Below are 27,695 nucleotides of genomic sequence, written 5' to 3' on the forward strand. Positions count from 1 at the left end.
GATGTTAAGTAAAGCATGGTCTACTCATATTTTATATGTCATATGTTTTTATAATGCAAAGCATAGGCTCTAGAGACAGTCCTCCATGGTTTTAATGTTCTTCCTTCTCTCTTTCACTTGAAGGTCAGACTTGCAAGCGTGCTTCCACCTGAACTTTCTTTCCTCTCTCCATCTGTGGTCTGACAGACCTTTTAGGCTCCTCAGGCCTCTTTCCTTTAAGCATTTCCTCTTTTAAACTCTTGCAAGTTTAAAGACATGGCCTTGATGTCTTTTTCTTGCAGTATCTGGATTAACACAAATAGTATCAGGATAGTCCAAGAAAACAGGTCTCAAGATGGGGATGTAGAAGACTGACTCACTCACTGACCTCTCAGCAGGTGAAGAGGACACCGTCCTCCCTAATAAGTGAGCATGGAAAATTCCTGGCACAAAGTTCCAGTTCAATTGGCAGAGATTTCTCTGGTGTTGAACTGGGAAAATGTTTTAGTGGAAAGACATGCTGTGACAGGTGTAATGATGTCGATATTTGAAACATATGGAAGAGGCAGGGAAGAAAATGCTTAAACACTCAGAAGAGTTGACTAGTTATTACTAAGTTATATTGACACCTATCAGAAAGAGTGAAGGCTGTTAACAAGCAGTTGGTAGCTGTGTGAGAGCCAGATAGCTTCTCTGTAAAGCTCTGATAGATCACAATGATCCTTTTATCAACTGTGTTGGGAGGGCAGACACAGTTGAGGCACAGGCTGAAGACTTAATTGTTGGAGTTGCAGCATTCCACAGAAAACACCAAAAGCAATGGCAACAAAAGCCAAAATTGACAAATGGGATCTCATTAAACTAAAGAGCTTCTGCACAGCAAAAGAAACTACCATCAGAGTTAACAGGCAACCTACAGAATGGGAGAAAATTTTTGCAACCTACTCATCTGACAAGGGGCTAATATCCAGAATCTACAATGAACTCAAACAAATTTACAAGAAAAAAACAAACAACCCCATCAAAAAGTGGGTGAAGGACATGAACAGACACTTCTCAAAAGAAGACATTTATGCAGCCAAAAAACACATGAAGAAATGCTCATCATCACTGGCCATCAGAGAAATGCAAATCAAAACCACAGTGAGATACCATCTCACACCAGTTAGAATGGCCATCATTAAAAAGTCAGGAAACAACAGGTGCTGGAGAGGATGTGGAGAAATAGGAACACTTTTACACTGTTGGTGGGACTGTAAACTAGTTCAACCATTGTGGAAGTCAGTGTGACGATTCCTCAGGGATCTAGAACTAGAAATACCATTTGACCCAGCCATCCCATTACTGGGTATATACCCAAAGGACTATAAATCATGCTGCTATAAAGATACATGCACACGTATGTTTATTGCGGCACTATTCACAATAGCAAAGAATTGGAACCAACCCAAATGTCCAACAACGATAGACTGGATTAAGAAAATGTGGCACATATACACCATGGAATACTATGCAGCCATAAAAAATGATGAGTTCATGTCCTTTGTAGGGACATGGATGAAACTGGAAAACATCATTCTCAGTAAACTATCGCAAGGACAAAAAAACCAAACACCGCATGTTCTCACTCATAGGTGGGAATTGAACAATGAGAACTCATGGACACAGGAAGGGGAACATCACACTCGGGGATGTTGTGGGGTGGGGGAGGGGGGAGGGACAGCATTAGGAGATATACCTAATGATAAATGACGAATTAATGGGTGCAGGAAATCAACATGGCACATGGATACATATGTAACAAACCTGCACATTGTGCACATGTACCCTAAAACCTAAAGTATAATAATAAAAAAAAATTAATTAATTAAAAAAAAAAGACATTTGAAATTTCAACCAAAGTAGTCCTGTTATGTGAAGAACCCAGCCCGGATGAATAAACCTGAGATTCTGAGACACGTGGACAGGGGACATTGAAATGTAAATTCTGCAACTCTCTGTGAGCCTTTGGGCTTGCAGACGTAGCTCATCTTGCCCTAGCAAGAGCTGGCACTTCTACTATGCTGGAAGATGCTGCAAGAATCTCTCCTCAATGAAGTATCAGATGTGTCTCTCAGAATCTGTCCCCACTCACATGGCTATGAGGATGATAATTAGGGTTAAATCCAGCATAACCTAGTAGGGGATGTGCTTGGCCTGATAAGGGAGGAATATGTTATCAATCTAAAAAAAATCACACCAAGAATACAACGGTGATCCCTGTGAGTAATCCTGGGATTGAATTCTGATGTTGCTTGGTCAAGGGAACTATGATGTACGACTAGATAAGCAATAATTTATTTACTTAGATGCACTTTTCTGGGGCACAAGACTTGTCTTAGTTTGTTTCCACCGATACAACAAAATACCTGACACTGGGTAATTTGATTCACTTCTTTTTATTGATACATATTAGATGTATATAGTTGGGGGTACATATAATTGGATGCATTCATCTGTAGTCAAATCAGGGTAATTGGGATATCTGTCACCTAAATATTTATCTTTACATTAGAACATTCAAATTATTCTCTCCTAGCTATTTTGAAATGTATCATCGATTAATGTTTTCCATAGTCAACCTACTGAACACTAGGTTTTATTTTTTCTAAAGGTATATTTTTACTCATTCATAAACCCTTCTTTGTCTCCTTTTCCCCTCTACATTTCCCAGCCTCTGGTAACCTTCGATTTACTCTCTATTTTAATGAGATCCACTTTTTAGCTCACACATATGAGTGAGAATATGTTATATTTGTCTTTATGTGCTTGGCCTACTTCATAATGACTCCCAGTTCCACCTATGTGGTTGCAAATGACAGAATTTCATTCTTTTTTGTGGCTGAATAATATTCCATTGTGTATATTTACCATATGTACTTTATCCATTCATTCACAGACGGACACTTAGGCGGATTCCATATTTTGGCTATTGTAAATTGTGCTGCAATAAACATGGGAGTACAGACAACTGGACAATAAATTGATTTCCTTTCTTTTGGATGTATACCCAGTAGTGGAATTGCTGGATCTTATAGAAGTTCTGTTTTCAGTTTTTTGGGAAAGCTCTATACCATTTTCCATAGTGGCTGTGCTATTACATTTCCACCAACAGTGTATGAGGAGATAGAGTTCTCCTTGTCCACATTGAAGCCAGCATCTGTTATTCCCTCTTTTTGATAAAAGCCATTCTAACTGTTCTTGGAGATGATATGTTATTATTGTTTTAATTTGCATTTCTCTGATAATTTATGTTGACAATATTTTCATATGGCCATCTGTATGTCTTTTTTGAGAAATGCCTATTCAATTATTTTGCCCATTTTTAGTTGAATTATTTGGGTCTTTTGTTATTGAGTTGTTTGAACTCCTTATATTTTCTGGTTATTAATTCCTTGTCAGGTGAATAATTTTAAATATTTTCTCATTCTGTGAGCTGTTTCATCACCTTGCTGATTATTTTCTTTTCTGTGCAGAAGATTTTTAATTTGATGTAACCACATTTGTCTATTTTTACTGTTGTTGCCTGTGCTTATGAGGTCTTACACAAAAAACTGTTGCCCAGATCAATGTACTGGAGTGTTTCCTCCAATTTTCTTTTAGTGGTTTCATAGTTTCAGGTCTTAGACTTAAGTCTACAATCCATTTTGATTTGATTTTTGTATGTGGCAAGAGATACGGGTCTAGCTTCATTCTTCTGTATATGTTTATCCAGTTTTTCCAGCACTGTTTATTGAAGAGACTGTCCCAATTGTATGTTCTTGGAATCTTGTTGAATGAGTTGACTGTAAATAGGTGGATTTACATCTGAGTCCTCTCTTCTGTTCCACTGGTCTATGTATTTGTTTTTATGCCATTACCATGCTGATTTACTATAGCTTTGTAGTATATTTTAAAGTCAGGTAGGGTGATACCTCTAGCTTTATTCTTTTAGCTCAGGATAGCTTTGGCTATTAAGGGTCTTTTCTAGTTCCATATTAATTTCTCTTCTGTGAAAAGCATCGCTGGTATTTTGATAGGAATTGCATTGAATCTGTGAATTGCTTTGGATAGTATTATTATCTTAATATATAATATTAATTCTTCCAATCCACGAGCATGGGATATATTTCCATTTTTTTGTGCCCTCTTCAATTTTTTTAATCAATGTTTTATAGTTCTTCTAGTAAAGATATTTCACTTCTTTGTTTAAATTGATTCCTAGGTCTTTTATATTCTTTATAGCAATTGTAAATGTTATTGCTTTCTTGATTTCTTTTATAGAATGTTTACTACTGGTGTATATAAATACCACTGGTTTTGTATGTTGATTTTTGTATCCTTCAAATTTACTGAATTTATCAGTTTTAACAATTTTGTCGTGGAGTTTTTAGGTTTTTCTAAATATAAGACCACATCATCTTCATGCAATCTGACTTCTTCCTTTCCAATTTAGATGCCCTTTATTTCTTTCTCCTGCCTAATTGCTCAGGCCAGAACTTCAGTATATTGTTGAATAAAAGTGATACAAGTGGCTGCCCTTGTCTTGTTCTAGATCTTAGAGGAAAGGCTTTTAAATGTTCCCTTTTTAATATGATGCTGGCTGTGGGTTTGTCATATACAGCCTTTATTATCTTGAGGTACGTTCTTTCTATACCTTTGTTGGGGGTTTTATCATAAAGATATGCTGAATTTTCTTGAATGATTTTTCAGCATCTATTGAAATGATAATATGGTGTTTGTCTTGGTTTTGTTGATGTGATGTTTCATGTTTATTGATTTGTTCATGTTGAACCATCCTATGTTCAGCCTCCCTTGGGTGAATCCCACTTGATCATGGTAGATGATCTTTTTAATATTTTGAATTCAGTTTGCAGTATTTTCTTTTCTTTTTGAGATGGAGTCCTGCTGTGTTGCCCAGGCTGGAGAGCGGTGGCACGATCTCAGCTCACTGCAACCTCCGCCTCCCGGATTCAAGTGATTCTCCTGACTCAGCCTTCTGAGTAGCTGGGATTAAGGTGCACACCACCAAGCCCAGCTAATTTTTGTAATTTTGGTAGAGACAGGGTTTCACCATGTTGGTCAGGCTGGTCTCGAACTCCCGACCTTATGATCTGCCCTCCTAGGCCTCCAAAAGTGCTGGGATTACAGGTGTGAGCCACCGCGCCTGGCCTCCGTTTGCAATATTTTCATGAGAATGTTTGCATCTATGTTTCTCAATCATACGGGCTAGTAGTTTTCTTTTTTGTGTGTGTGTTCTAGTCTGGTTTTGGTATCAGGGTAAGTTTGTCTCAGAATAAGATTGAAAGTATTTCCTCTTCTTTAATTTTCTTGAAGAGTTTGGGCATGGCATTAGTTCTTCTTTAAATGTTTGGTAGAATACAGCAGTGAAGCCAGCAGGTCCTGAACTTTTCATTGACGGGAGACTTTATTACAGCTTTGATTTCATTACTTATTGTTGGTTTGTTGAGGTTTTCTATTTCTTCATGGTTTAATTTTGACAGGTTGTAGGTGTCCAGGAATTTATGCATTTCCTCTAGGTTTTCTAGTTTGTTAGCATATAGTTGTTCATAATATTCTCTAATAATTCTTTGTATTTCTGTTGTCTCATATGTTATGTCCCCTTTTTATTTCTATTTTATATCTTTGGTTCTTGTCTCTTTTTTATCTTAGTCTAGGTAAAGGTTTGTCCATTTTCTCTTTTTTTAAAAAAGAATTTTTTGTTTTATATTTGATTTTCTGTATTTTTTTCTCAATTTTATTGATTTCTGTACTTATGTTTGTTATTTCTTTGCCTCTACTAATTTTGGGTTTGGTTTGTTCTTGCTTTTCTAGTTCCTTGAAGTGGATTGTTTGGTTGTTTATTTGAAGGCTTTCAACTTTTTAAATGTAGGCATTTATTGTTATAAACTTCCCTTTTAGTACTGTTTTGCAGTCTCCCATAGATTTTAGTGTGCTGTATTTCCATTTTCCGTTGTTCCAAGAAACTTTTAAATTTCCTTGGTAATCTCTTCATTGACCCATTGGTAATTCAGAAGCACGTTGTTTAACTTTCATGTGATTGTGTAATTTTCAAGGTTTCTCTTATTATTGATTTATAGTTTTATTTGATTGTGGTCAGAAAAGATACTAGATATGATTTCTACTTTTTAAACATTTGTTGAAATTTGTTTTACTGGCCTAAAATATGGTCTGTCCTGGAGAAGGTTGTACATGTTGATGAAAGGAATGTGTATTCTGTAGCAATTGAGTGAAATGTTTTGTAAATGTCAGTTAGGTCTTTGCAGTCTAGTGTCTAATTCCAATGTCGCTTTATTGATTTGCTATCTAAATGATCTGTCCATTACTAAGAGTAGGGTGTTGAAACCCCTACTGTAGCATTACAGTGTATCTCTCTCTTTAGTTCCATTAATGTTTGCTTGAATTCTTGGGTGCCATGGTGTTGGGTGCATAGCTATTTATAATTGTTATATCTTCTTGCTGTATTGACCCACTTATCATAATATAGTGACCTTCTTTATTTCTCTTTGACTTGTAGTCACTTTTGACTTGTAGTCTGACGTAAGTATAGCAATTCCTGTTCTTTTTGATTCCCACTTGCTGGGCATATCTCCTTCCATCCCTTCACTTTTAGTCTATGTGTGTGTCTTTATAGGTGAGATGGATTTCTTATAGGCAGCATATTTGAGTCTTGCTTCTGTATCCATTCAGCCACTCTATGTCTTTTAATTGAAAAACTGAGTCCATTTACATTCTGTGTTGTTACTAGTAAGTAAGGACTTACTACAGACATTTTGTTGCTGGTTTTCTGGTTGTTTTTTATCTCCTCTCTTTCTTCCTTTCTTGCTGTTATCCTTCATGGCTACGTAATTTTCCCTGGTAGTATGTTTTAATTCATTGCTTTTAATTTTTAGTGTATCTGTTCTAGGGTTTTGCATTGTAGTTACTATGAGGCTTACAAAAATATCTTATAGATATAACAACTTACATTAAGTAGGTAACTTATATCACAAAAAATAGTAAAAGCAAACGAAGAAAAAACTAAAAACTTCTCTGCATTTTAACTCAATTCCTTCACATTTTGACTTTTGGTTGTATCAATGTACATATTTGTATATTGCCTGTAACTTAGCTATTATTGTTTTTTTATTGACTCATTTTTTATGCTTCATACTAGAATTGTAAGGGGACTGTATGCCACAGTTACAGTATTGAAGTTATTCTGAGTTTGTTTTTGTATTTAATTTCACACGTGGATTTTATGCCTTCAAATGTTTCTTTGTGCACATTAGTGTATTTTTTGGAAAGAAAACTTTGAAGAACTCCCTTAGCAGTTCTTTGTAAGAAGGGTTTGGTAACGGTGAATTCTCTTAGCTTTTGTTTATCCGGGAAAGACTTTCTCTCTCCTTCATATATAAAGAATAGCTTTGCAAGATAAAGTATTCTTGAATGACAGGTTTTTTTTCCTTCAGAACTTTGAAAATATTGTCCCCCTACTTCCAAGTGTGTGTGGTTTCCATTGAGAAGTCTGCTGGGAGATGAATTGGAGCTTCTTCCTAAGTTTTTTGCCTTTTTTTCTGTTGCTGCTTTTTGAATTCTTTTTGTCTTTGACCTTTGAGAGATTGATTATTATATTTTGGGGGGTAGTCTTATTTGGGTTGAACCCTGTTTGGTGTTCTCTAATCTTTCTGTACCTGGATATTGATCTCTTTCTCAAGTTTAGGAATGTTTTCTATTATTCCTTTTTTTAAATAAACTTTCTACCCATTGCTCCTACTCAACTCCCTCTTGAACATCAATAATTCTCAGATTTGGTTTTTTGAGGTAAGTTTATATATTTTGTGGAAAAAATCTTCATTCCTTTTCATTCTTTTTTCTGTTTTACTTCTCTGACTGTGTAATTTCAAATAGGCTTTGAGCTCACTGATTTTTTTTTTTTGGCTTGGTGGATTCTGCTGTTGAGAGCCTCTAATAAACTTTTAGTTCAGCAAATATATTTCTCAGTTCTAAGACTTCTGTTTGACTTTCAAAAGTTATTTCGATCTCTTTGTTAAATTTTTCTGACAAATTTTTGAATTGTTTTTGTGTTATATTGGAGATCACTGAGTGTATCAGTCTATTCTTGCATTGCTATAAAGAAACACTGGAGACTGCATAATTTATAAAGACAAGAGGTTTAACTGGCTCATGGTTCTGCAGGATTTACAGGAAGCATGGTATGTTCATCTGCTTGGCTTCTGGTGAAGCTTCAGGGAATTTTAAATAAAGGCAGAAGGCCAAGTGGGAGAAGGCACTTTTCACATGGCGAAAGCAGGAGTGAGAGAGAATGGAGGAAGGAGGTGCCACACACTTTTAAATGACCAGATCTTGTGAGAACTCACCATCATGAAGACAGCACCAAGCTATGAGAAATCTGCCCCCATGATCCAAACACCTCCCACCAGGCCACACTTCCAGCATTGGAGATTACAATATAATATGATAATTGGTTGGGGACAAATATCTAAACTTGATATTTGAGGAAACTGAGTTTCCTTAAAACTGCTCTTTTGAATTCTTGGTCAGAGAGCTCACATATTACTATGTTGTTAGGGTCAGTCACTATTTTCTTGCTTTGTCTCTTTGGGGAGGTCATCGTTCTTTCTTTGCTATTGTTTCTTGTGGCTATAGTTCTATGTCTTTGCATTTAAGGATTATTTACTCCAGACTTCTCTGTCTGCCTTGTTTTGGTTACTATTGGTTATGTTTGCTTAGAGAATCTTTGTAATTTACCTGTTGAATGTCTTACATTTGTTCTCTAAGTCACTGCCTCCTTTTTGGCACTAGATGGTGCCTAAAGCCCAGATTTCTGTCAGCTCTACTAACCAATCAGAGTGCTGCCTATCTAGAACTGGGGAGGTCCCAAAGGGAGGTCCAGCCATGTGGAAAGGCTGGCTAGTGGTTCATGCCCAGGAGACCTGTGGAACATACTTCCTACAGTATGATGCTGCCAAACAGCCACTATGATTTGGTATCTCCTTTGACAGAGTTACAGAGCAGAGTTTCCAGGGCTGGAGTTGGTAGTCTCACTTCCCCGCATTGTCTCTGGCTGTCCTCAGGGATATGTCTCACTTCAGGCACTCGGAATGCTTCTCCTGGGTTGAGGCATGGACGAGTCACCTGCTAAAGAACCCAAGATGGTGGGAAAGCTGGTTGTTCACTTTATTCTCACTTTTCCAGTGTAGAAGCCATGAGTTGGGGAAAAGTTTCCACATGTCTGGTGCCAGGCAGAGTGAGGGGAGGGGTGTCATAAATATAAAAATCTGATTCTCTTACCATCTACTGAGTTTTTTTTTTTTTTAATTATCTGTGACCCAGGAAATTGACTTATCCTCACATTTGAGTTTTGATATATTGCCGTTGATAATCTCAGTGCTGTATATTTGGTTTTGGTCTTCTGGGGGAAAGGGGGTTGGGGAGTAAAGCCAGCTTGTGTCTATGCCACCAGTTTGGAACCAGAAGTCTCCAAGTAATTTATAAAAAACAGAAACTTATTTCTCACAGTTATGGAGGCTGGAAAGCCCAAGATCAAGGTGCCCACAGGTTCACTGCCTGATGAGAGCCCATTTCTCACAGATGATACCATCTAGGTGTCCTCACATGGCAGAAGGGCTGAAATGTGCAAGAATGGGGTGAACTCCCTCTGTCATGTCATTTTATAGGGGCTTCTAATCATACTCCTGAGGGAAGAGCCCTCATTACTCAATCAGCTCCCACAGGTGACACCTCTTAACACTGTTGCATTGGGCATTAAGTTTCAACATGATTTTGAAGGGGTCAAAACATTCAAATTATAGCAGGACTACACGCTCTAGTTAGGACGTCGGAGATGGCGGAAAACTCACTGCTTGGCTCATAGAAGTCTGGAAAAAGGAGTGAAAAACTCTCAGCAAGGTGGAAATGCTTGAATTATTCTGACAGATAGTATAGGAAGGGAAAGAGAGGCTGAAAGAAATGGGCACATGTCAAATAAATATATTATATAAGGCTGAAAGACCCATCACCCATCAGAAAATTATATTCCACAAGAAGGCCCAGAGGACCACATGTTCATGAAGGCCCTCAGGTAGGCGTTGACATAAGGGGCACCAGCATTACTAAAATATTCAGAAGATGTTTTGTTCTGCAAGGTAGAAATGTCAGTAGGAAAGGCAGTCACAGAGCTGGGCTCATTTATAACCATGAAGATGATGCTTGGGCTTCCCCATCCCAATAATAGAGACCAAGTGGCAGGGCTTAATAATAAGTTAAGCAATTATCATTAGCATTATGGTTATGCAATTATTATAATGACCAGCAAGGTTGAAAGATGAATGAAGTAGGAGCCAAGCAAAGCAAGCTTGACTCACAGGGAGCCATGCAGACCATTAATAGGGTATGCCATCCCTATCAGTAAAAGAAATATGCAGCCAGGAAAGGTTCTGCTCCAAATCAATAAAAACAACAAAGCATGAATGGAGGGGTAGGGAGATGAGGGCGATTTCCCAAATAAAATACCGTAAGCCTTGCTCAGTTATCAGGTCTGAGACAATTTTCAGATTTGGAGCTTTCAGATTTGGAGAGCCATTATTTAGGCCCCAGAGATCCACAGTAAGAAGAACCCTATAACATAATGGCAAGAGTGTACTGTGATGATTCCCTTATGTCCCTCACACAGGGTCCTTGGTTATTCATTCCAGTGACTATATATCCCCAAAATAGGGAGGATCGCGAGTTACTTCAAGAACTATTAGATATTGGACATCAGTTTGTTTGCTGTCTTCAATCCTGTGCAGCTCCAGAATCTAGTAATTGTTTTGATGAGAAAATCAGCCACAAGATCCATGCACTCCAAATCCGAATCTCCTGACTTAGTCCTTCTATATTTACTTGCTCATCAAACTGATTTTACAACATCATCAAACTCATTATGATCTTACACGGCTTTTCTAGCTGTTTTTAATGGGAGTCTTGGTCTGCCACATGTTACTCCACCCCCTTTCAGATGAAGCTGCATTCATCATTTTATCATCTTCTGGAATCATATATTTATTTCTCTATTCTGTTTTTTCAACAAATATTTACTTAATGACTATTATATAGTACACTACAAGAAAACTGAAGTCAGGCAGAAAGTTCCAAAAAAATCTACCATCTAGAAAAAGAAGAAAATTTGGGCAAGTCTAGGTATCACATAACAAATGCTCCAGCACTCTGTATATTCCTGGCAATACTCCCATCTCCTCCTCCCTCATCTCCATTACTCACAACCCTGTCCATATGATTTGCTGAAGATTACTATTGTTTATATTAGTCAGAGAAGCACTTGACTCCTAGGTAGTTACCCGTCTCTGGGACCCCAAACCCATATCGCTCTGTACATCTCCTAACCTGACCTTGTCACCTAATATTCTCCAATTCCTAAAACCATTCATTAGGCCAACCGGACTAACAGGTCAGTCACAGGGAAAATACTCTATATCTTCAAATGTGTCAGTTAAGTTTTCCTTCATCTTTTTCTTTTTTTTTTTTTTTGAGACGGAGTCTCGCTCTGTCGCCCAGGCTGGAGTGCAGTGGCGCAATCTCAGCTCACTGCAAGCTCCGCCTCCCGGCTTCATGCCATTCTCCTGCCTCAGCCTCTCCCAGTAGCTGGGATTACAGGCACCCGCCACCACGCCCGGCTAATTTTTTTGTATTTTTTTTAGTAGAGACGGGGTTTCACCGTGGTCTTGATCTCCTGACCTCGTGATCCGCCCGCCTCGGCCTCCCAAAGTGCTGGGATTACAAGCGTGAGCCACCGCGCCCGGCCAGATGTCACCTTTTGTGTGAGGACTCCTACACTACTGTATTTAAAACTGCACCTACTTACATATAGACACACATATATACACACCAGTACTAATTTCCTGCTTGGTTTTCTTCATTGTTTTGATATAATATATACTTAACTGTTTATTTATTCTCACTTCTTATACTAGAATGTGTGGTTTATGAGGGAAACATTTTTCTGTATTTTTTTTAACTGCCATTTTTCTACTATTTAGAACCATGACTAACACATTATAGGCACTCCACAAAATTTGTTTATTGATTGAAAGAACAAATTCTTAGGACATATGGCCATTTTTGGTGTATCCACTGAATAGTGGATATACCACTTATGGAATTCTTACTGTATAGATGAATTTGGATTTTGTGCATATTCAAATTTAAAATTATTTCTCAGACCATATTTTCCCAGTGAAGCTTTTTGAGAGAAGGTATTCTCTCATTTTCATCAGTGGCCTAACAGACAAGCTAAGAAGTTGCAGCTTTACAGTTTCAACTGCAAATCAATGTTGTCTATTCACTTTTATCCTCACTAATGAGTTCCCTCTAACTGTGAATGTTATTAAGTTATTCTTTATTCATTTGGCAAATAGTTATTGAATACCTACTATTTGCCAAGGCACTATGTTAGTTGTTGAGGATGTAGGGTTCCTGCTGTCAGGAAACATTTAATTGCATTTTTCTTTACAGTATACAATAGTACCTCTTACCTACAGTCTTGGTAATGGCATGTAAAATTATGTGGTTATTTGTGGAAATCCCTATACATGTATCATTGACCTTAACTGCTTTGGGTTTATCCAAAAATGAATACTTGAAATAGACAATGTAAATGGCACAGTCTTTCAACACAAAAGACCTGAATTTTATTTCCCATAATGTGATTAACCTTTGTAAGCAAAGTCAGTCGGTCTTCATTTACCTCAGTTTCTTTTTCTATAACAAAAAGTTAACAATACCTATTAAACTGAAAAGATTCTTTGAAGATAAAACAATAGTTAATAAAATGCTTTAAGAAGCAATCTACTACTTAAAAACATAATAAACTTATCTTTTCAATGGGGAGGCAGCATTGTGTGATATGATAAAGAACAGACTTTGGAAGGAGACAGGCTTGAGGTCAAATCCCAGCCCTGGCCCCTAGCAACAAATGGAAACAGTCCCGTTTAATTTACAAAGTTAATGGAATAATTAGAATTAACATACTTAAAAAGCCTAGCATCTCCCTCAAGATGTGGTGCCTAGCAGATGTCAGCTGTTCTCATTTACCTTAATATTTTGGCATCTGACCATTAAAATTGTTATTTCTTTCATTTTTAAATATACCTCAGTTTCTTTATCTGTAAAATGGGGAAATTGTATTGCAGTCTTTCAAAAGCCCTCCTGAGTATATTGCATTAACTGGTTGCCATCTCCAAGCAAAAGTCATTATTATCACATCCTCGCGGGCAATGGTTTGACATTATTAGATTTCTGCATGGCCAACTCTGAAGACAGAGATAGAAGAATCACATTCAGGAAAAGCTCTTCAGAGCAGGACATTGGAGAAAAATATAAATAATGAGGTAATACAAACTCTAAAGTAAACCAGGCAAAGGGCCAAGAATTATCATGCAAAAGGAGAATGGACACTATCAGCTCTCATGTACACACGTGCCTTTCAAATGGCAGGAGAGACATAGAACACACATCTCTAGTAATTTTTAAAAGTCAAAGCCAAACCAGCCCATTCTCTTCAATTGCTGTTAGAGGACAACCTTCCACAGCTCACTGTTGGCCTGAGATCACTAGTTTTGCTGACATCATTCTAGTCACATGGTAGAGATGTTTACACTTTGTAGAAACTTCCATTTTATTCTACATTAATTTAGTGTCAAGGTTATTCTCCTAAGTAAATGAAAGTAGAATAATGAAATGTTCAAGTCATCTTATCACAATTGTATTGTAAGGGCTTTGTGTCTTCGCTGTAAGTCCCCAAAGTGAAGACATTTCCCTCCTCTCATCTCAAGTACTTTTTGGTCTTTTGAAATGAAAAAAGTAAGTTTTATATTATAACAGCTAGAAATTAGCAGATGTTTTGGCACACTCTGAACTTGCGTTCTGACATTATTGCACAACTGCCTCTACACTAGCAGTTGTTTTTAATCCATTTTAGGTGATCCAGCACTGATCCATCCTTCAGTAGCCATAGCATTTGATCTATTATTTAATGCTTTAGAAACACAATGCTCTATCACGCGATACTTTATAGACTAACTGACAAACTCAATGGCATTGTCTACTAGAGAATTTTATTTATTTCATAGTACTTCACTTAAAAACCAATTTGTGGGGTTTTAGGTGACATTTTGATAATTCAGCCTCTGAAAACCTCACTTCTCTTTTATTTTCTGGCCAAATCTGAACATACAGTGTAACAAAGAGTTGTTATTCTATATCACAAGCTTAAACTATAAATTCACTCTCGTAGAATTGGAATTTTACTACTGTTCTCAAAGTTACATGAACGCCATGAAACTGTACATAAACAGGATCAGTAGCATAGCTGTTATTTATGTAGATATTTATATTTATTTACTTTTAACATTATTTCAAAAAGGTGGCCCACCCCTGCTCAAGGTATTAAATATTCAGCAGTTTACTAGCATAAGAATTGGGAGCTTTCGATTTATAGTGCAAGGCATTTGATATTTGCAATACTGTTCAATAGATAAGTCTGATATTTAAATTTGGTTTTGTTCTATGCCTGGTTTAGACTTCATCCATATGCTAGCTAATTTGCTGCCAGTCAGACACTTACTTGTTTTTGTTAATTGATTCAGAGTTAAACACACAGATTCCTTCTCTCTCATCTCTTGTCCTGTCCTTCTCAAGCTCATTAATTTTGTGGCCCAATTGACCTTTGAGCAGATCAAATCTCTCCTTCAGAGTCATGGCTTGCTTTATCTATTTACGTATTTTACACTCATATTACATTCTTTGGCCCAGACAAAGTTTTCTAAAAAGTGGTCCTCTTGAAACATTTTCCCACTAAAACAGAAGGGCTGTGGTTTTACACCCACCAGGGAGGAAAGAGCAGCTAGGGACACTCTGCTGGTTCCTGAAAGAAAGTCTGCGGATCTCAGGGTCTCCTTTGTCTCACTGTGATCACACACACATTGCTAATGGCCTGAGGCACTCATACATTTCAGGGAGCTCTCCAGCCTTCTCTTGAACTAATTCCTTCCAGAGCCTCTGTTCAAGTGTGACTCATCACTCTGCAAAGCCACTGCCTCCCAGCACGCCTCCTGCCAAATGTGGAGGGCATGTCTTTCCCACTGGATTCCTGCCATTTCTTTCGTACATTTGACGTAATCCCCTTTCCCATTGTTTTTGTGCATTTGATTGTGCAAAATTGCAGGCAAAAAAGTAAAGCAGAAACTAAAAGCCTGCAAAATGACTGTTCTGAGACGCCTTTAGTAATCTGGGGTATTCTTTGGCCATGAAGATCTCTACTAGTTTGAATAGAGAGGTTTAGTTTAGTTCTGTTTATTTTTGTGTTTGTTTGCTTTTGGTGGGGACAGTGGGGTATTATCAGACTTCACTTGATTTTAGGACAGTAGACAAGATTAAAGGAGACATCAAAATATTAGACATGCTGAAAAGCCAAAATAGATATATAAATAAAAAATAAAAATATTGAACACTTTTAGTCAAATTTACCATCTGAGCAGACCCTAGACCTTACTAGAGATTTCACGGCAACAGAAATAGTCATCACATTCTGTGTCCGTCTGGATTTCTGCCATTAATTATCCACTTTCTTCTCAGTACTATCAACCTTTTCCTTTCCACTGGCATCTTTCCCTTTGTGCATAAACATGCTCAAGTCTCTCCCATCTTAGGAATAAATACTTCCTCAATCTGCCTCCACTCTAGCTACTGAACCTTCTCCTTTGTAATTTTTTAAAAATAGATCAGCTTCTAGAACAAGCAGTCTACATGGACTGTCTTCACTTCCTCATATTTAGTTTCTTTCCCTTATTGATGAAAACTCTTCCAACTCTACATTATTGCTATTCCAAAGTGAGCTTCTAGGTTGCTCATTCCAATTTAATTAGTCGGTGTACTATTGGATACAAGTGACTGAAGACTCAATGCAAGTTGAGTTAAAGAAAAGCTATTGTTATTATTGTAGTTATTACTAGTATTTAGCTCACTTACTTAAAAAAAGCTCATTGCTTGTGCTGACTTAGGTGAAGCTGAACTAGGACTTACTCTCCTTTTCCTCGCTCTGCCTCCTTCTGTTTTGGCTCTACTTCTTGGCTGGTTCATGCTTCATGGTGGTAAAAAGTTATTTTTACATTTACATCCTCACTGCTGTAAATATATCACAAAAACACAGCTTTTAGATCACAACTCCCATATAATTCTCAGGGTTAACTTTGGTGTACTCAAAATGAATTGTGTGCTAAACAAAGCGCGCTAAACAAAGTGCTAAACAAAGCAATCTGGCCAAAGGGCTGCAGCCTCCTATTGACTAGGTCCATGTTAAGTGTGTTCTTTGGAATGAAGCATGGCTTTGAATTTTGGCTCTAACAAAGTTTATTAGTAGTAACAATATAGCTATACTTACTATGTTATTCATTTTACACCTAGCATCTGTTCTTTATAACAAGCCTGCAGGTTATGTATTAAACATTATGAAGAGGGTAGGAGTTCAAAGAACTTAAAGAATTGGCCCAACTCTTAATGAAAAAGATCTAAGATTTGAACCCAAGTTTGTCTAGACTCAAAGTTGTGCTCTTCCCACTGGATCATACTGAGATATTATATTCCAAAGGAGTCATCACATGCCGGGTGTGGTGGCTCATGCTTGTAATCTCAACATTTTGGGAGGTCAAGGTGTGAGACCACTTGAGGCCAGGAATTTGACACCAGCCTGGGCAACATAGTGAAACCCTCTCTCTTAAAAAAAAAAACCAAAAATTAAGTTAGCCAAATATGGTGGCATGTGCCTGTAGCCCTTGCTACTGGTGAGGCTGAGATAGTAGGATTGCTTGAGCCCAGGAGGTCGAGGCTGAAGTGAGCTATGATTGCACCACTGAACTCCAGCCTGAGCAACAGAGAGAGATCCACATCTCTTAAAAAAGAGAAAAAGAGTAAAAATAGTCATTACAGAGCTAGCACACATGCTTAACTAATGTTAGTTCCTTTTCTTTATTCTGCTCATGCAATTCTGATCAGATCATAGCTCTTAAAAACTTTGTCATGAAGTCCTCTCCAAATCTGGCCCTCACTTAGCTTCAATGGTTTCACCCCTCATCTATCTTCCTCAGGTCGTTCTAAGCCATTATTTTTTCTTTCAACATGCCAGGTTCCCTAATTTGTCTGAAATTTTGAATATAAAATGTATTTATTCTGTCTGATTTCCTCTCCCCACAGAAAATTACTCATTTTTTGCAAGTCTGACCTCAAGTACTCAGTATCTTCTGCATTTCCTTTGCAGCTCATACATACCTTCGTTACGGAATTATTACACTGTATTGTAGTAGGTCCTATATCCTCTCCCCACTATGCTGTAAAATAGTCAAGTTAAGGCCATGGATCCGGTCATTTTCTCTTCATTTCCCAGGAACATAATGTAGGTACTACATAAATGTTTGTTGAATGAATAAATGGATATACAAAGAAACAAATTTCTTTTTCCCAAATCGGCCCAAACTCCTTTTCCCAGCACAGATTTTCCCAGCACAAACAACAATAAAGATGACAGGAATAGAGATGGAATGGAACAGGACAGGATGGGATAGGATGGGATGGAGAGGAGAGGAGAGAAAGGGAAAGGGAAGAGGAGAGAGGGGAGAGGGGAATGGGGAAGGAGAGGAGGTGGGAAGGGGGAGGGAAGAGGAGGTGGAAAGGGGGAAGGGAGAGGAGGTGAGAAGGGGGAGGGGAGGGGAAGGGAGAGAAAGAGGAGGGGAAGGGAGGGGGAAGGGAGAGGAGGAGAGGGAGGGGAGGGAGGGAGGGAAGGGGAAGGGAGGGAAGACATCCTATCCCTGCAATGCAGAGGAATTACAGATAATTTTTTCATATCTTTTACATAAATAAAAGATCATTAATATACAACCAATTATTAAAAGGAAGCAGAGGCCAGGCATGGTGGCTCACGCCTGTAATCCCAGCACTTTGGTAGGCCAAGGCAGGCGGATCACCTGAGGTCGGATCACCTGAGGTCAGGAGTTCAAGACCAGCCTGGCCAACATGGTGAAATCCTGTCTCTACTAAAAATACAAAAAGTAGCCGGGTGTGGTGGCAGATGCCTGTAATCCCAGCTACTTGGGAGGCTGAGGCAGGAGAATTGCTTAAGCCCAGGAGGCAGACGCTGCGGTGAGCCAAGATCATGCTACTGCACTCCAGCCTGGCCAACAGAGTGAGACTTTGTTGCAAAAAAACAAAAAAAGGAAGCTGCAAATTTTGGCTACATGCCTTTGAGTCTTGGTGAACATAAGAAAAACAATTTTTGATGACCCCTTTTTCCTTCCACCCAATGGATGTTGTTGTAACTTCCTTAAATAATCTTTTGGTGTGGGTTCTCATTACTGTATTGCTATAGCTACTGCTTTAGTACAGATCTTCATTATTACCTGGATAATTGTAAGTCTCTCTCCTCCCCTTCCTTCTGCCTGAACCTCTCTGCAATCCATCTTCCACATGGCTGCAAAAATGATATTACTAAACAAAACGAGAAGTACTTGTACAGCTTTCCAGTCTCTTTAGCACAAACTCCAGACTTCTAAAATGACAAAGCTATTCAAAACTGCCCCAATTTACCTCTCTAGTTCCTTTCTCTTAATTTTCCCACATTCACATCTCATGCTCCAGCTGCATGGGTTAAACGTGGATATTATACAAGGAATCTAGTGCCAGATTACAGAGATAAGAAGTGAAATATACTAACAACAACACACCCTGGTGAAAGAAATTAAACCTTGTATGAGACCGGATAAACTTTAGAAGAGAGATAACTGTTCTTGCCATATCTTTAGCAGGTAACAGGTGCACCTTGGGAATTCTGGGGTTTGTGAGCTTGCCTGGTGGCCATTAAAGCTTCTGTCTCTTTCTTGTATTTCCTCTCTCTTTCCTGGGCCTCACTGTCTCTATTATAAAAGACCAAGGGAGCCACTTTCAGAAGGTCCTCTAAAGTACTCTCTGGTCCCAGGGCCTGTTTTTGTAGCTTCCTCCTGATGTCATAAGCTGCCTGGGTAATAAATTTATCCTTTAGATTAGCTGTCCCTTGACTGAATCAGGAGACAGAGAGGTGTGCTTTACCAAGGCCTCTCTTAGCCTTTCCAGGAAGGCAGTGGGATTTCCATCAAATCCCGGGTTGATCATGGACAATTTAGTATAATTGAGAGGCGTGGTCCTAGTTCTGCATAAGCCTTCCATTACGCACACTTGAAAGTGTCTTCCAGCCTTCCACTTCGTCATTGGGATGCCATTTAGGGTCATTCACTGGTACTGCTTCTCTTCTGGTTGGATAATATTTGCCCCCTTTTCTGACACTATATGCAACACAAAGCTCATCCCCAAATCTCTCTGCTGCTTGCAGAGCAGCCTGCTTCTCAGTGGCCATCAGGTTCTGATTCAAAAGTAACCTAATGTCTTTCCAGGAGAGTTCAAATATTTGAGTGAAATTCTGGAAAGCCTCTATATGAGAGGTGACAGCATGCTGGCAGCCCTCACAGGCGTTGCTCGCTCTCGGCGCCTCCTCTGCCTGGGCTCCCACTTTGGCAGCACTTGAGGAGCCCTTCAGCCCACCGCTGCACTGTGGGAGCCCCTTTCTGGGCTGGCCAAGGCTGGAGCCAGCTCCCTGAGCTTGCCGGGAGGTGTGGAGGGAGAGGCATGGGCGGGAACTGGGGCTGTGTGCGGCGTGGGCTTGGCGGGCGAGTGCGTGGGCTTGGCGGGCCCCGCACTCGGAGTGGCCAGCAGGCCTGGGCAGTGAGGGGCTTAGAACCTGGGCCAGCAGCTGCTGTGGCCGACCTCTCGGCAGGCCTTAGCTGCTTCCCCACGGGGCAGGGCTCAGGACCTGCAGACCGCCATGCCTGAGCCTCCCCCCAATGCCGTGGGCTCCTGCGCGGCCCAAGGCTCCCCAACGAGTGCCATCCCCTGCTCCACGGCACCCAGTCCCATCGACCACCCAAGGGCTGAGGAGTACGGGCGCATGGCGCGGGACTGGCAGGCAGCTCCACCTGTGGCCCCGGTGTGGGATCCACTGGGTGAAGCCAGATGGGCTTCTGAGTCTGGTGGGGACTTGGAGAACCTTTATGTCTAGCTAAGGGATTGTAAATACACCAATCGGCACTCTGTATCTAGCTCAAGGTTTGTAAACACACCAATCAGCACTCTGTGTCTAGCTCAGGGTTTGTGAATGCACCAATCAACACTGTGTCTAGCTACTCTGGTGGGGACTTGGAGAACCTTTGTGTCTAGCTCAGGGATTGTAAACGCACCAATCAGCACCCCGTCAAAACGGCTTCATTCTTGAAGTCAGTGAGACCAAGAACCCACCAATTCCAGACACATATATATCTATCAGCATCATCTGAAGACTTGCCAAGATTTCCCTTAATTTGCTTTAAGTCCTGTAGGAAGAAGAGAACCTGAGTCTCACTGGGCCCAAATTCACTGGGCATCTGTTGGAGGGGCAGGAATGAGACTGGGCTTGTTTAGGGCAAGGATTTTTAGGAGGGGGCAAGTGAGAGGCTGAAGCTCTATAGGGAGGTCAGGGTAGACCTGGAGGAGTAAGACTTGAGGGAGCTGGCTCCCCTTTGCTAGGAACCCTTAGATAGACCTCAAAGAGGAATCTGACTGCCATTTTACCCCAAAACAAAGCCTGCACATATGGGGCCTCAGACCACGTGTCCTCACATCTACAGAAATGTTCCAACTTCTGGATGTTATCAAAATGAATGCTCCCTTCCTGAGGCCAAGCCAGTCCCTCCTATAAATCATAATTTGGCCAAGCCTTTGTGCAGAGGGCTATGAAGTATTTTTCCTTCAGGTTCTGAGGATAAAAACAGTCCCAATGGTTAAAGATACACTCTAGAAGAGTATAAGCTGGGGGTGGTGAAGAGAACTGGTTGCCCATTCTGAAAGACAGGGAATAGAGGCTCCCTCATTCCTTTCCTTCTTACAGTGAAAACTCAGGGTGTGATGGAGAGAAAGCAAGCATCCTCCCTTCACTTTCCACCCCTTATCCCTGAGCCGGCCATAGGTACCACTGCAGTATATACCCATGAAGCAGGGAAAACCACCCTCACCTACACCTCCATTTCTCCCTGCTGTCACAAACTGAGTTCCCTGGGCCTGTTTATGCTATGAAGCATGGCCTCCTTCCGTGGGGTGGGTTTCAGCACACACCTGTTACTTTAAGCCTTTGCTTTTGTTTGTGTTGTTGCTTCCACCTGGAACACTCTTTTCACTTTGTCCACTTCGCAAATATAAGCTCATAATTATCTAAACTACCACCCAAAAGAGACAAAGCAGACTAATATATATAACTAACTGCTTCCTTTTTTTTCCCCATAGGTACATATTTTTATGAAAAAGCCACAACACTTTATTTTTTTTATTTATTCTATCTCTCCCACTGGATGATAAACCTCTTGATAGCAGGGACTACGTCTTATTCATCTCTTGTTCCATGGCACCTAGCCCAGTGACCAAAAATAAATATTTGGTGATTAGGCTAAAAGGAAGAAGAAGAGAAAAGACAGGGAAACAGAATGAATTAAGTCTACTTTTACTTTTGTTTTAGGCCTCTAGAATATAAATCCCTAGAGAGAAAAATCTCTGAAGGACTATAGAGAAGGGATCTCTTGTCTATATCAAAATTGCTTTTGCCAACAAAAACATTTGTTGCAACAAATTCTTCTTCTTCTTTTCTTCTTTCTTCTTCTTCCTTCTCCTCCTCCTCCTCCTCTTCCTCTTCCTCTTCCCCCTCCTCCTCCTCCTCCTCCTCCTCTTCTTCTCCTTCTTCTCCTTCTCCTTCCCTTTTTAAACAGGGTCTTGCTAGAGTACAGTGGTGTGATTATAGCTCACTGCAGCCTCGACCTGCTGGGCTTAAGTGATCCTCCCATCTCAGCCTCCCAAGTAGCTGGGACTATAGGTATGCACCACCACACCTGGATAATTTTACTTATTTTTGTAGACATGAGGTCTCACACTTTGTTGCCCAGGCTGGTCTTGAACTCCTGAGTTTAAGCAATCCACTTGCCTCAGCCTTCCAAATTGCTGGGATTACAGGTGTGAACCACCTTGCACAGCTGATTATTTGATCTTGAGTTTTCATTTGCAAGATTTTAGTTATCCCAGAAATAGCGTTTTCTCCAGCTGGCTTAAAAATACACTGCTAATTGCTGGAGAATGAAGTCCAAGACATTTGCATTCTTATTCTGCAAACTAACAAAAATAAATTTGAATAAATGAATTATTTCTGTTATATATCTATTTCTTCCCCCAATTGCTGACTTGAAATGAGTAGAAACATCTCAAATAGGTAGTATTTATTTTTATTATTTATTCAATTTATATTTTGTTCTGGCATCTAGAAGGGGCTCATTAAATAAGCCTTTTTTTCTTTCTTATTTTCTTTCTTCCTTCATTTTCTTTAAAACTCTTCCAACAAATAGTTTAACAAGTATTCTATGTTCTGCCCTTGAAGTATCTTTTTTTTTTTATTTTTTTTGAGATAAGATATAGCTCTGTCACCCAGGATGGACTGCAGTGGCATAATCTTGGCTCCCTGCAACCTCTGCCTCCTGGGCTCCAGACGTCTTCCCATCTCAGCCTCCAGAGTAGTCTGAGACTACAGGCGCTTGCCATCATGCCTAGCTAGTTTTTGTATTTTCAGTAGAGACAGGGTTTTGCCATGTTACCCAGGCTGGACTTGAACTCCTGGGCTCAAAGTGATCCACCTGCCTCGGCCTCCCAAAGTGTAGGGATTACAGAAGTGAGGCACCACCTTGGCCCCAGCCCTAAATATCTTTTAATGCCTTGCTATCAGCATAACTTTGGCTATTCTATCCTACTGACATTATACCATCTAACTAATCAAAAACTTATTATTGAAATATCATTATTGTAGATTTAGAAAATTCTTGCTAATGACCCTCAAGTCAGCCAATTCTGTAACTTTCTTCTTCCTTTTCCTTTGTTTCTTTATCATGTTTGACACTTGAATTTTTTTCTTTTTTTTAGAAAGCCTTTTATCTTTTAGCATCTGTAAATATTGCTTTCCTGGTTGATAAAATACTGTCTAAGATTGTTTGTTGGGGGGATGCCTGTAAGGGCCACCTCTATTTCTCCTGGCCTGAAGAATTTAATTTGACCATTGATGCTAAGCCAAGAGTCACAAGAACTAGAGAGATGAAGGGTTTGAAGAATCAAGTCAATCTTGTGGGTAGTTTCACAAGAAAGTGGAGCCTCCTGCTCAGATACTGAACCCTAGGGCATCAAAATTTTACAAAGACTTTTGGGGGCTCAGAACCATTATGCCCCCCAAAACCCTTATCCTCTCTTTTAGTCTGCTTTGTCTCTTTTGGATGAGATATCACAAAACAATATAAACTCACCCTGTCTTATTTGAAATGTGGATTTAACACATATTCAATAAACTGAATGATAGTTTGTTATTTTTAAAAATGTACTCTTTTAAAGTAACTTTAGTTTTTTAAGTTTCTGTATTTTTGAAAGGATATTCTCTGAGATAAAGCATATATATTATATGTGTTTAAACACACACATATACATATACATAACATATTATTTCTGGACCTATAGGCTGTCATCAAAATACATATTTTAAACTATGTTTTCTAAATTAATTTTCAAAATGATCAACCAAGAGATATGTGATATCTATTTTATATATGACATAAGTAACTCTACCTACCCATATCGAGAAAGAGAGAGAGAGAGAGATACAAATGTCTGTGTATGCCAAAATGGCCTTAGGATAGTTTTCAAATATAACACCCCAAATATCTCAAATATTATAGTTATTATAAAAGTTGTTGAGTATACATGAAAGATTGAAAATAGAAAATTAAAAATTCTCATCTCCGTTAAAGTTGCTAATACATATTCGATTTGATTTTCTAAATTTCAGAAGTCATGTTTCTTATTCTCTGGTTTTCTCTCTACTGAAACTTTAGAGAAATATCATGAAATGTTTTGTTAAACAAATCATTTGGCATTCTGTAAACTGAAAAACCCAGTTAAACTGAATTTAAACATTTTGGAACTTTATTTATGTCAAACTGATTTACCACTGAGGCTTTCTGTGTTCGTATCGCTCAGATCTTCTCCAGCAAGGCAAGCCCTTTGATTGAAACCTGAGAGTTGTAAATGTAGTCATAAGATTTTTTTTAAAAGTGCTTCCAAAACATTGTTAATCTTAAAATATACTCTTCACGTAGTCTGGCTTCCATATTCAAACGCTAACCAAAGAGACTGCTTTATGCTAGAAGCTCTTGGCTTGAAACTCTACTTAGTAACTTGGAGTACAAATAAGTAATTGTGTGTTCAATTATACACACTTAGAGAAAAGGTAGAGGCAGCAATAATTATCTACATGAAATTAGACCTAAATTTTACACGGAAACACTGCTAGTTTCCTGTGAAAATCCACTTCGAAAACAAATATAACAACAGCATGCAAACCCATACACTTAAATGAATATCCACTGAAATGAATATCCACTGACAGAACACGTTCCCAATTTAGTTTTAAAGGAATCATGGGAAACACTTTATAGGTTCATGCATGAAGGCAACAGATAGGGCAGTTTATTATTTTGAAGCAGGTAGCACATAACCTGAAATTGCAGTTTTCATGATTTCAGAAAAGACAAAGTATACCCTATGTATAGCGCAGGGTGACTTGGAATGAAGCCAAAATACACAGCACTAGAGTTCTCAGGGTTAAATCATCATATACTATCAATCTGAACAACAGTGATTAAAGTCATTCGCCCTGTAAGCAACCTAGAAAGAAACTCAAGTAAAGCTGGTTAGAACAAGTCCAACGTTGTTAGGAAAGTAAAAATGTGGGAATTTAGTATTTTAGAAAAACTCTGAAGTATACATCTAAACAAATTCAGTGTCTAATTATTAAAAGTCAGATCTTTAATAATGGGTCATTTAGGTGCTTTAGAAGGTTTTCTGCCACATATTTAAAATATTTATTTCTAACCTAGCAAAAAGCAACATAACAAACAATGAAAGTTAGTCAACCCTTAACTCCAAAATAAGCTGAATGCTAAAAACATAATTTAGTATTTTTAAAATACTTTATACATTTGAATTTATATTTAAATAAAACTCAGTCTTGTTTAGAAAGTTGAAGAAGTCTTGGTTTAACGACTATTTTTTTAAGTCAGTTAATAGGGAAGCAACTGGAACACACTACAAATGTCTGGTGGTAATCAAATAAATGTACCTTTTTAAAATACTTGTACCCATAGCTCTGAGGGATTTTGTTATTCATCAGCGGAAACCCTTTTTTAACAACTACATTTGATTCCCCACAATCATTCATGCTCACAAACATCCAAATCAAAAGTGAATAAATATTTTCATCCTGTATTAGTAATATTATAAAGGCCTCGGCGTGATAATGAAGTGAGAAACATTTACTGGCATACCAGGGTGGTGTAAAAATAGTAGTAACCTTTGACAACAAAAAGCTTAGTCAATTCCCAGCGACAGTTGCTTTCTGCATCAAAGATAAAATCAACATTACCTTAGAAATCATAAGATGCTGCAACCTAAAATGGTATTTACCTTGAAACGTATAAAACAGAAAGCACTTTTAGTGAGAAGAATTTAATCATTTTTGCATGCATCGTGGCATAATATTTGAAACTTCAGGCATATTGAAATATTTAACTTCAATTGCTAAAACTGCACCTCTGAAGGAGTTACATGTTTTGTTGAAATGTACGGTATTTAATTAGGTTAAACTAATTAACTACTAGGTAGTATCAGTTACCATTTATCTTAATTCTTTGGAAAAAATAAACATTGTAATAAAACAATTAGAGGGATGATTACACAAATTTATATCAGTCCCTTCAAAACTGACTACTTGTTCATAAGATTATAACCCTGGGCTTTGCCCTTTAATAAGTAGGATGGCAATTATCATAAGATTTTTGTTTGATAACCTCTAGGAATCAGTAAGAACAAAGTTTTTTATTTATGCTAACTGAACTGCAAAGCAGATAAGAAATGCACTTCATTGTTACATTGTTTAAAGCCCTAATTCATCATCCCTAAAAATGGAAAAAAAATTCAAAGTTAATTTACTGGAACACAATCCAGTGTCCTATAATTCAAAGAAATAGGTATTATTCTTCTACACTTGGCTTTTTTGATGACTAGCTGTGAATCTGAAAAACTTGTTAAGCCATTTAACTGCCAAATCTTTAACTTCACAAAATACATGAAGTAAAAATAGATGAGAATTATATATGTAGTGTGTAAAAATTCTCATAAAAAATGAACTGTGTAAAATGCTGTAAAAATCAAGTTTAAGAAAACGGTTATTTTAGTGGAACAAATACATATTGACAGAAATCCTTTTAAAATAAGAGAAAGATATCCCAAAAGGCAAAGTATATATTTTGGCCAAATAGAATACAATTTCAGAGATATATAGGAGAAGGTTTAAAGTTTTAATATTGGTATCACAAACCTATTTTCTTTAATGGTACTGTATTTAGTATAAAGAATATAAAGGAATAAATGTCAGTACTCTGAAAACTAAAAGTGAATTTAGAGAGATATACCTAGTTAATAGGTCAGAATGCTTGATAATATTAAGACATCAGTTTTTCTCAAATTGATCTATAATTCCACACAACCATATAAAGTTCTCAACAGGGGTTTCCTTTTGCTTTTGTTTTATTTTGTGAAAGGATTTGACAAACATTGTAAGATTCCCTTGAAGAATATAAGGGATATAGAATGGACAAAATAACCTTGAAAAAGAACAGGATTGGAGGGTTAATAACACCTGATTTCAAAACTTATTATAAAGCTGTGGTAATCTCAGTCAGTGTGGCATTGGCATGAAGATAGACGTATCAATGGAACAGAATAGAGCATCCAGAAATAGACCCACACATAAATATTTTTTTCACAAAAATGCAAAGGCAATTCAATGCTGAAAGGTTAGGCTTTTCAAGTGGTGTTCAAGCAATTGGAAATCCATAGGCAAGAAAATGAGCTTAGATCCCTACCTAGCAGCACATATGAAAGCTAACATACAATGGATCATCAATCTAAATGTAAAACCTAGAACTATAAAATTTCCAGAAGAAAACATAGAAGAAAATCTTCATGATCTTGGGTTGTCAAAGATTTCTTAGAACACCAAAAGCATGATCCACATAAAAAATTAATGAATTGGGCTTAATTGAAATTAAAAATTTCATTTTTTTTGCCCCAAATGGCAGATTAGAGGCATTGCTAGCATGCCTCTCTCATTTGGAAGAACAGAATAGCATGTAAATATTCACACTGTGAACGTTTTTTCAAGAAGCAATGCAGGAACTAAACAGGAAAGCTGAAGGAATCCACAGACTCTTTGAAGGAAACAGCAGGCTGCAGCCTACAGCACAGTCTACACTGTGAGTCGGGTAAAGGGCTACAAGTCCCCAGAGTATGAGTGGGAAGAGATTTTCTCTAGGATACATACCCCTACCAGGGAGCCTGAAAGTCCACGCCACAGGGAGAAGGCCTTACTATTACTCAGTGCAGGAACTGACTTGGGAAGGGTCATGGAATATAAAAGTAGGAGCAGCTGT

General features: G+C 38.4%; 1 long non-coding RNA gene across 1 annotated transcript in view; it reads left to right on the forward strand.

The window, feature by feature from the left end:
* Positions 1 to 17,462, forward strand: part of LOC115832899 — a 58,471-nt gene extending 41,009 nt beyond the window's left edge. Inside the window, exon 4 of the long non-coding RNA XR_004028292.1 lies at positions 17,333 to 17,462. This is a non-coding gene — a long non-coding RNA (uncharacterized LOC115832899). The remainder of the gene's footprint in view (positions 1 to 17,332) is intronic.
* Positions 17,463 to 27,695: the final 10,233 nt, after the last annotated feature.

This window comes from Nomascus leucogenys, chromosome 23, assembly GCF_006542625.1.
Source record: "Nomascus leucogenys isolate Asia chromosome 23, Asia_NLE_v1, whole genome shotgun sequence".
In the NCBI taxonomy this organism is placed as follows: Eukaryota; Metazoa; Chordata; class Mammalia; order Primates; family Hylobatidae; genus Nomascus; species Nomascus leucogenys.